The sequence below is a fragment of the Palaemon carinicauda genome, chromosome 7 (genome assembly GCF_036898095.1).
Source record: "Palaemon carinicauda isolate YSFRI2023 chromosome 7, ASM3689809v2, whole genome shotgun sequence".
Lineage (NCBI taxonomy): Eukaryota > Metazoa > Arthropoda > Malacostraca > Decapoda > Palaemonidae > Palaemon > Palaemon carinicauda.
In genome coordinates, this window is record NC_090731.1 from 55,558,436 (window position 1) to 55,568,491 (window position 10,056).

Here is a 10,056-nt window from a genome sequence, read left to right on the forward strand (position 1 = left end):
CGTATTTCTCTGGCACTCTTCTCTCCCTCAGACTCCTCCCTACTTCTTGTCTTGGGACTCGGTCATAAGCCTTTTTCAAGATCAATGAATACCACATGCAGGTCTCTTTACTTTTCTGGAATTTCTCCATTAGTTGCCTCAGACAAAATACACCATCTGTTGTTCCCCTCCCCTTCATGAATCCCATCTGCTCTTTACCTATTTGTACTTCTACTCTTAGTCTGGCATCTATCATCCTTTCCAGTATCTTTAAAGTGTGGGACATCAATTTAATACCTCTGTAATTCCCACACTCTTCGACATCACCTTTCCCTTTGAAGATTGGGTTCAATATACTCCCACGCCACTCATTTGGTATCTTTTCCTGCTAAAATATCTTTATCATGAGATCGTACAGTATACCCACTCCTTCATCTCCCAATGCTTTCCATGCCTCCACAGGAATCATGTCTGGTCCAGTTGCCTTCCCATTCTTCATCTTCCTCAGTGCATTTATTACCTCTTGCGTAGAGAACCTTATTACCATGCCAAAGTTCACCTGCCCATCCTCTCTTAATAATCTATTATTTTCTTCATTTAAAAACTGTTCAAAATACTCTTCCCATCTCTTTACAATGTCTTCCTCCTTTCTAAGTACTACACCATCTTGATCTTTTATTTGTTTGATGTGTGTAATATCTTTGGTGCTCTTATTTGAAGTCTTCCCATCTCTTTACAATGTCTTCCTCCTTTCTAAGTACTACACCATCTTGATCTTTTATTTGTTTGATGTGTGTAATATCTTTGGTGCTCTTATTTGAAGTCTTTGATAGCTTCATCATATTGTTTAATCCTTCCTTTGTCCCCAGCTCATTATACACATCATCATATGCCTTTGCTTTAGCTTGGGCTACTACCTTCTTCACCACCTTGTTTTTCTCTCTGAACCTCGCTCTGTCTTCCCCTGACTGTGACTCTTCCCATCTCTTCTTTGCCTCCTTATCTTCTACAACTTTCTCAATTTCTTCACTCCACCACCAACTCTCCTTTTCTTCCCATATGATACCAGATGTCTCTCCTAGCAGCTCCTTTCAATGCGTTTTCATTACTGCTGTATTTCGTATCCACCATTCTTGAACATCTCCAATTCCTATATCAATATCCTCCAAAACCCTCCTCCTAAACTCTCTCATCTTATCTCCTTCCCTCACTAGTTTGTACCATTTAATTTTCCTTATCCTTTTTTAGACCTAAGTTCATACATAGCAGCCTGTGTTGGGGCGCTACATGGTCACCTGGATAACCTTGCAGTTCTTGACATCCACCAGCTTTATCATTTTATACAGGAAGTAGTTTATCTGGGACCATCTTCCCCCACTCCTAAATAAGTTATTAGGTGTTCCCTTTTCATAAAGAATGTGTTTACTATTGCCATGTCAAATGACACACCAAAGTCCACTGCACTCTCCTTCTGGGTTTCTCTCCCCAGTTCCATGGCCCCCATGCACCCAACCAATTGCCTCATTCTCACTTCCAACATGGCCATTCAAATCTGCCCCCACTATGACCCTCTCCTGTTCTTCCAGTTCTTGCATTGCTCCATCCATGTCTCTCCAGAAATTTCCCTTCTCCTCTTCTGTTCAAAACAACTTGTGGTGCATATGCACTTATAATATTCAGAAATCTCTCCTCCACAACACATCTTTAATCTGACGATACGGTCATTCTTTCTATGCACCTCTATCACCGCATTTTTCAGCTCACCAGACAGTACTATGCCAACTCCATTTCTACCTTGTTTATTTGCTCCGCTATAATATGGCTTATATCCATCACCCAACTCATTAGCTTTATTTCCCTTCCATCGTGTTTCCTGCACACACATAACATCTACTTTCTTTTCCCTCATCAAGTCAGCCACTTCTCTACCTCTCCCAGTCATGGACCCAACATTAAGCTGACATATTCTGAGTCCAAAGTGAGCTCCCTTCTTTAGCTGCACCCGCTCCTGATGCAGTAGCCCTCGCCTTATCACAGAGTTAGGGCGATGTCTCTGTGCAACGTTTACGGAGTACGGCCTAGTATCACCTCTTCTATATATATATATATATATATATATATATATATATATATATATATATATATATATATATATATATATATATATATATATATATATATATATATATATATATATATATATATATATATATATATATATATATATATAGATGCATGGTACACATATATACAGTATTTATAGTATGTGTGTGAATATTATTTTATATATTTCTTCTCTGTAGCGTAAGTCATCCTTATTGGAAGGGTTCAAAGGGAGTTATACTGGGTATAGAGTTTCATATATCATGAAAACCAAATGATTATGGAAATTTGTTCTTCACCATGGCAAGTAGTGCTGAAGAAAAAAAAAAAGAAATGATTCTTCCAAAAATCTCTATGTAATTCAAGTTAAGAAATTCAATTATGTCTTAGTCGAGTAATTAAATTTCCAAGTCAGCCATAATAGCAAAAATCTAAAAATAATCAATAAGAAAAAAGAAAACAATATGGACAATCAAAGAAATGCTCTGACTCATCTCAATTCTCGTCCAATGTATCTATTTCGACTTCTTAAACACACATCAGCGGCAGTAACCAAAAGCATCGCAATAAGAAATAATTCTAGATACAAAATCTGACCGGGATTCAAACGGAAATATATTCACATGTTTCCTGTAATACGTGAATAAGAAATGTAAAAAAGAGAAAGAATTACAAAAATCTGTCCATTGCTTTTGTATTATTGTGCTGAAAAATAGAAAGAAAGTAACATACCAAACTAAGATTATAACTTTTTGGTAAAGGATGCAGGGTGACTGCCCTGTTCTCTGTCGTCGAAAATAATGACATTATATTTTCCTTATCAGTAAACAATGAAATAAAAGATAAAACTAATACAGCGGACCTCATGTAACCAAGACAGTACTTTACAATGAAGACTCCTGTAATATTCTGTTTCAGCTCCTGTAAAATACCATGAGGATTATGAAGTAGCCCTGAAAGAAAAGAGACGACATGAAATTCCCTTCACCCAGAAACCCAACCTTCCGCAATGTTTATTGGCGTAAATTTTCAAGACAAATTTTACAAGTCATATGACACCAGCCCAACATCCATAGCTCCATGCAAAAATATAGTTTCTATTCTGTTATCCATTGGAACAAGAAATCAGATTAGTTCTGATATTGACTGGTAGTGCATTTTGTCAGTCTCTCTGTCTCTGTGTCTTTCTCTGTTTCTCATATATATATATATATATATATATATATATATATATATATATATATATATATATATATATATATATATAAATGTATATATATATATATATATATATATATATATATATATATATATATATATATATATATATATATATATATATATATATATATATATATATATATATATATATATATATATATATATATGAGAATTCTGAGCACACCCAAGGGGAGTTACTTTGTGAATATTACCCAATTGTTTTCTTTTCGGACCAAGGTTGGATATTCTTTGAATGGACCTTGAATGTATATATATATATATATATATATATATATATATATATATATATATATATATATATATATATATATATATATATATATATATATATATATATATATATAATCATGTTTGTGTGGATTTGCTAGTTTTTAAAAGTATATGATTATGCATATGGAACTTAAACGAATTTTGTTTGGCTGTTGATAATTGGGCAAATTTTACCCTATAGTTTTTATTTTCCCAAAAATTTCTCATAAATTTCACAAATAATATAACCCGTTGGTTTTTACACTGTGAAGTCAACCTAAAGTTGTTCCCTTTTTTATTACCGTATGAAAGGAGAGTTCATAACCCATTTTATGTTTAGTTTTCTTCCTTTTCCTTCCTTTTTTTTTGTTTTACTTCTATAGAATATAATTGAGCATCTAATTTTTTTTGAAAATATAGTTTCAAGTTGTGGCTTGTCCAGTCATAGTTTGAGAGAGGCGCTTGATCCCTTTCTTTGTTAACATCATGAGCTTATGATCATTTGATCGCGATTGTGAGATCTTTATGATAAACGAAAACCAAGTGTGTATATGTTCTAGGTTTACTTACCACAAGTTGGAATTGTAATGGTCTATGTAGGGATTAAGCTATTTTAGGAATTTCGAGGAAAATATGAGAGAAAAACTAGAGATTATTATCTAAAAGTGAGAAAACGCGACTTTTTAACACATCTTCAACGTTGCAGCATTAAACTGACTCCATTGTCTTATATGGTATAAAGAAGTATGTTCAGGGTTGAATGACATGACATTGAAGTATGATAGTAATTTTTATTTTTTTTTTTTATAATGATGTAACCTAATTTGGTGATTTTTGGGAATCTTGAGGCATAGGACCTTATATGGTTCCATATGTTAAGAGAAACGCTTTAATAATAGCGCATGAAATGTTGGGAAAATCAATGCCAAACGGTTTACCTAAATATATCAGAAGACAGCGTATTCATACTCTTGAAATATGTTTTTCCTCCATGCATATTTCGTTACTACTAAGTGGCCGTAGATGAAATATCAGATGATAATGCGTTAAGTTTTAGTGTCGTCAGTGCGCCTCATGCAGCATACTCTTGATATTAGTCAATGCATTTTTTTACAATGTCTTATGTATCCAAGACTGCTGAATCCTTAAGCTTTCTATTTCACCTCCATTTCATCCTCTCTCCTTCAGTTTCAAAGTCCAATTTCTTTTAACTGCTGAGTTTTCCTCCAGTTCCACCTCAGAGCCGAATGGCATTCCCAGCCCTATGGATGGCGTCATATGGCCTAAAATCCATAAATTTACCGAAAATGATGTCGTAAGAGGATAAACAACCCTCGTACATCTTCCGTTTCCCATTATTGCCAGTAAAATAGATTAAAATTGAACATCGCAAGCTCTTTGTCTTCCGTGTGTATGGTAAGCAATAAAAAAAGGAAATAAGTATTCAAATGTCACAAATACCCCCTTAAGGCTGTTACATGAAATAAACGGCCGATGTCAAGTTTCAGTATATCAAGAACAATGTCTCTAAGGCAATTCTAAAGAGGAAACAAAAGTATGGTGAAATAGTTGAGATATATGAGCTGTTTAGAGAGAGAGAGAGAGAGAGAGAGAGAGAGAGAGAGAGAGAGAGAGAGAGAGAGAGAGAGAGAGAGAGCGCCTTCTTTTCCATGAAAGCCTTTCCATGTTGACTGAGGGTCACGTCGCTTTCATCCTGTTACCAACACTGGCTTAGGCATAGGATTTTGGAGCCAGGGCGGACGAAGAAGGATTGTTTGGGTGCTCTAAGGATGAAGGACCTTGAAATACAAGAAATCAAAACACCAAAAAGGACTCAGGCTTACGTTGTGTATTTGTCTTCCTGAGTAAGTGAATTTACGCCAGATCTTGTTTATATATTCTACGCCGTCTGTTCTTATTCTTACCTGTTTATTGAAAATAACTTTTATTTTTATTAGATTAATATTTCTTCGCGGGGTTTCTACCATTTTTTACCCTTTTCTAAAGATAGACTAAGAGTGAAATAATCAGTTTCTGATTGCTGAGTATATCGGTACAATCCAGTTACTACGTAAGACATCCATTCTCCTTTCTTTCCATTGTTCAGAAATTGATGTTTTAAAAAGAAAAGTAAAATATGTACCTGGGGAAATAATCCGTTAGAATTGCAGTCTATTAGAAAACAATTGGAATATACAAAGATATTTGGTTTGCAGGTTTAAACTAAATCCGATCTTGGATCTAACACAATTAAGTGTTTATTGCCACTATACCAAGAGGACCGGAATGTTGAAATCCACTTGAAACGCCAATTCTCAAAATCATTCTCTGACAAACGCATAAAAAAGAACAATAGAAAATGAATATACGCTTCACCGATATTTCCTGACCTAGTTTCCTTGTCTAAGGCAAAGTAAATCATAAATTAGACGGTTGTATTCTATCTATTTTTAAAGCGAGGATCTTTCATCCTTGCTTGTAGAAATTTCCAGCATGCAATATTGTCAAAAGGTAATTCCAGCTTTCATGAATTAATAGGGTTGAAAAAGAGAGGAAAATAGTTACTTGTTTAATGGGGGACTTCAAATGACCGTTCAAAAGGGCGATGATTCATAATTCAGAGGCTGTTCAATTAAAATGACCTAGCTTTGAAATGCTGATTCTTCCTCTGAGGCCCTGCATGCCTATGCAGCAGTGGCTGAAGACAGCTGTTTTATTATGTATCCCTCGCACTCTATCATTCTATCTTTTTTATTTCATCATCCAAAATGAAGTTCAGATTATGTTTCCACTGAGGGTGTGATATGTTTTACTATAGGTTATAATGTTATTATCTTCCTTGTATATGAAAAATGTTGCGGGATGTTGATTTTATGCAACATTAATGGCTCGACTCCATTACGATTTCGAAATAAAAAACAATGCGATTTTTGAGCTGGCTTAATCCTTTTACTATTGTGATATTTCGAACACAGATCAGAATTATTAAATCAGTTCCAAGTTTCCGGGCAAGAAACGTCATTAAAATATAAAAAAAAAAAGATTCCCTACAGTTGAATGATATAGAAGTGGGTGACCACTAATGCCATTTGGTAGTAGATATATACAGTATGTCACTACTCTCAAGCCCTATTCAGAAATGCCTCTATGTTAAGTTCTGTATCTTTTTTCCCTTATAAATCTTTATTGAAATTCAACGCCGGAAAATGTTGGACATACTTTGATGGTTCTAGAGTTACGTTGAATTCAAACACGGCCTTTTTTTCCCTTTTATATAAAATTTTACACACATATTCATACCGTCACACATATAATTTATAAATATTATATATATTATATATATTTGTAAATATATATATATATATATATATATATATATATATATATATATATATATATATATATATATATATATATATATATATATATATATATATATATATATATATATATATCTGTAAAACGGTGACTGTATACAAGTTTAAAATACGTATATGAAAAAAGAATTTAATTTGATGATATTTCTACACAGTATAGCTTGCTATTACTAACAAAAGGAAAAAGCGAAAATAAATGAAATAAAGAGCTTTATACAAGGAAGATCTTTTTAAAACTTACCTTTTTGATAATTCCAGTAACACTAATAGTTTTCGAGAGAATGAAATTCAGTAGAATTTGACCCAAAAATTTTTTTTTCAGTCAAAAATTACATTATTTAACAGGTTTTAAATATTTAATGAACTAATTGGTAGTTTTTCAATTTTTTTAAAAATTAGTAAAGCTGTATAGTTAGTTTTCTCTTGTGCACAATTTGCTGTGAGGGGAATGTTCTGAGCTACAACTTTTTTTTTTTTTTTTCCTAACTGAATGTCATATTACTTTTACTTTTATTGAAAAAAATCCGCTACACAGTTTCATTTCACATTATTATTCGAAAAGATTCCTTTCCAGTTAATACTGAAACTAATCTCTCCGTTTTCTTAAGAATTTTGCAATAAATAAAACATGTCATAAATGAACCCAAATGGTGATTTTATAGCATAAATACTTTCATACATACCTTAAAGGCTGTATCATTTTTGCAGTTGGTAACCTATTTGCTTTTGTAAATTGATGAATTATCTCTCGACAGATAAGGGATCTAATTTTATGACAAATCTAAAAGGCTTCATCTCTACCAAAATTTCGTTCATCTGGATGATTTTGAACATCCCAAGCTCTATCATCTGAAGAAGATATAGTTCATGAAGGACTAACACCAAATCTACATCGTTTACCATTCACTCAGCAACATATATACAGTACACTCTGGGCTATTTTCAATGTTGGGGACCCTGGGCTTATAGCATCCTTCTTTTCCAGCTAGGGTTGTAGCTTATCAAGTAATAATAGTAATGATAATAGATTTTGGCCAAGCAGACACTCTCAGGTAACGGGAAGTGTAGACACATTTTTGTTTTCTTTTTTGCTAGGTGAAGTAAACATGATTTACGTAACATGTCATTATGTGAATTGATCAAGGTAACGTTTCTTGTCAAATGTTTTTCATGATATACTGTTTACTTTTGTAAACTTGTCCCATAATCTGTAAAATTCTGCTAAGATATAAATAGTTATAAACACAACCTCCTAAGCGTGTGTAGTTTAAAGCAGTTTATGCAGCACTGATTGAAAATGCAATTATTTTTGTATTTGTAAAGAAATTTGCTTTACTCAAACAAACAGTGCACTAAAATCATATCTCGCATAATTTTCTTGCCAGTTACATTTTACAATGATAGGATAGAATTCTTTTTATTAGTTTTGGCTCAAGAAACATCATACAATAAATTACTAAAAACTGACAAACCCTTCCAAATATGAAGAGTCTTCGCTACCTGTTAATAATTCTATTTTCATACTTCTTTCGAAAACTGGAAGGAATTGGGTGGATTTTACGAATATATTCTTACGAATCTTTTATTTAATATGATTAATTGGCAAGGCTGAATAATCAATTAGCATCCTCTGTCTTGAAAACAAATAAGTATTTTTTTATGCTTCCTTAAATAATGATTCTAGCGCTTAAGAATAGTTTAATTTTTAATATATCGTTCACATTGATATAACGAAAATAAAATTTATAATTAGTAGTGTATCTTTTTCTTTTATCTTGAAATGACACAAAAGATTACTCCTTCTAATTGGATATAACTATAGATTCCGCTGTTGTCTTTTTCCTATTGTCAACACGTCATTATGAATTGTCATAATTACCCTATTTTTTCTTTTTCACACAAACAAACGGACACAAACACATATTCTCTCTCTCTCTCTCTCTCTCTCTCTCTCTCTCTCTCTCTCTCTCTCTCTCTCTCTCTCTCTCTCTCTCTCTGGTCTGTCATCGGGTATTAGATGTATATTTGGTTCCCGGACGATGAAGTAAAGGTATATGTGTATATTTTTTTTTTTCCAGAATTAATCCTTATCTCCTCATGACAGTAACCATACAACGAATACTTATACTCTCTCTCATTATGAATGCGTCACGCTTTGTGTCAACACAGATGGAAAAGCAATTAAGTGGAGTGCCATCTAAAAGTTTGTCCTGAGCCCTGCTTTTGAAGTTCTCTTCGACAGGGCATGAGTCTCGACCACCTGTTTCTTATTTCCTTCCCTCTTTTCTTTTTCCTTCTTTTCTTCTTTCCTTCTTTCTTGTTCTTGAGGGATGGAGTTTAGAGAGTCTCTGATTTTCCAGAACGTTAATTTAATGATCGGAAACTCACTTAGATTTTCCAGTGTATATTTTTCTCGAAATCTTTTAAATATTTAGATGATTTTTCTTCCAGACAGATTTGATACTTTATTTGTCTTCTAGTTGTAATATTCTCTTTTCTTTTAAGATCACACAGTTACAGCCCCATATATATATATTTTTTTTTTTTCAAGAGAGATTTGATACTTTACGTTATTGAATTCTTATATTTCCAAAATGCACAGTTCCAGTAATATGCTCTTTCTATCTCTATTTTAGATATAGAAATAATGTTAGAAATATTTGTAGAATGATATCCTTAGATAGCAAGTCAAGCTTGAGGATTTCTGCTATATAACGTTCCAACGGCTTCTTGATTATTTAAATAGCTATTCGTGGAACTTATTCATAATATGTCATTCAAATAACGTTTTTACCTTTCAACTTTGAGCAATCTATCAAATTATTTTTCAATTCGAATATAAAACTTTGATCTCTGTTTTTTTTCAAATCCTCTTTATCAATTTCACATAACACACTTATATATATATATATATATATATATATATATATATATATATATATATATATATATATATATATATATATATATATATATATATATATATATATATATATATGTATGTATGTATATATATATATATATATATATATATATATATATATATATATATATATATATATATATGTATATATATATATATATATATATATATATATATATATAT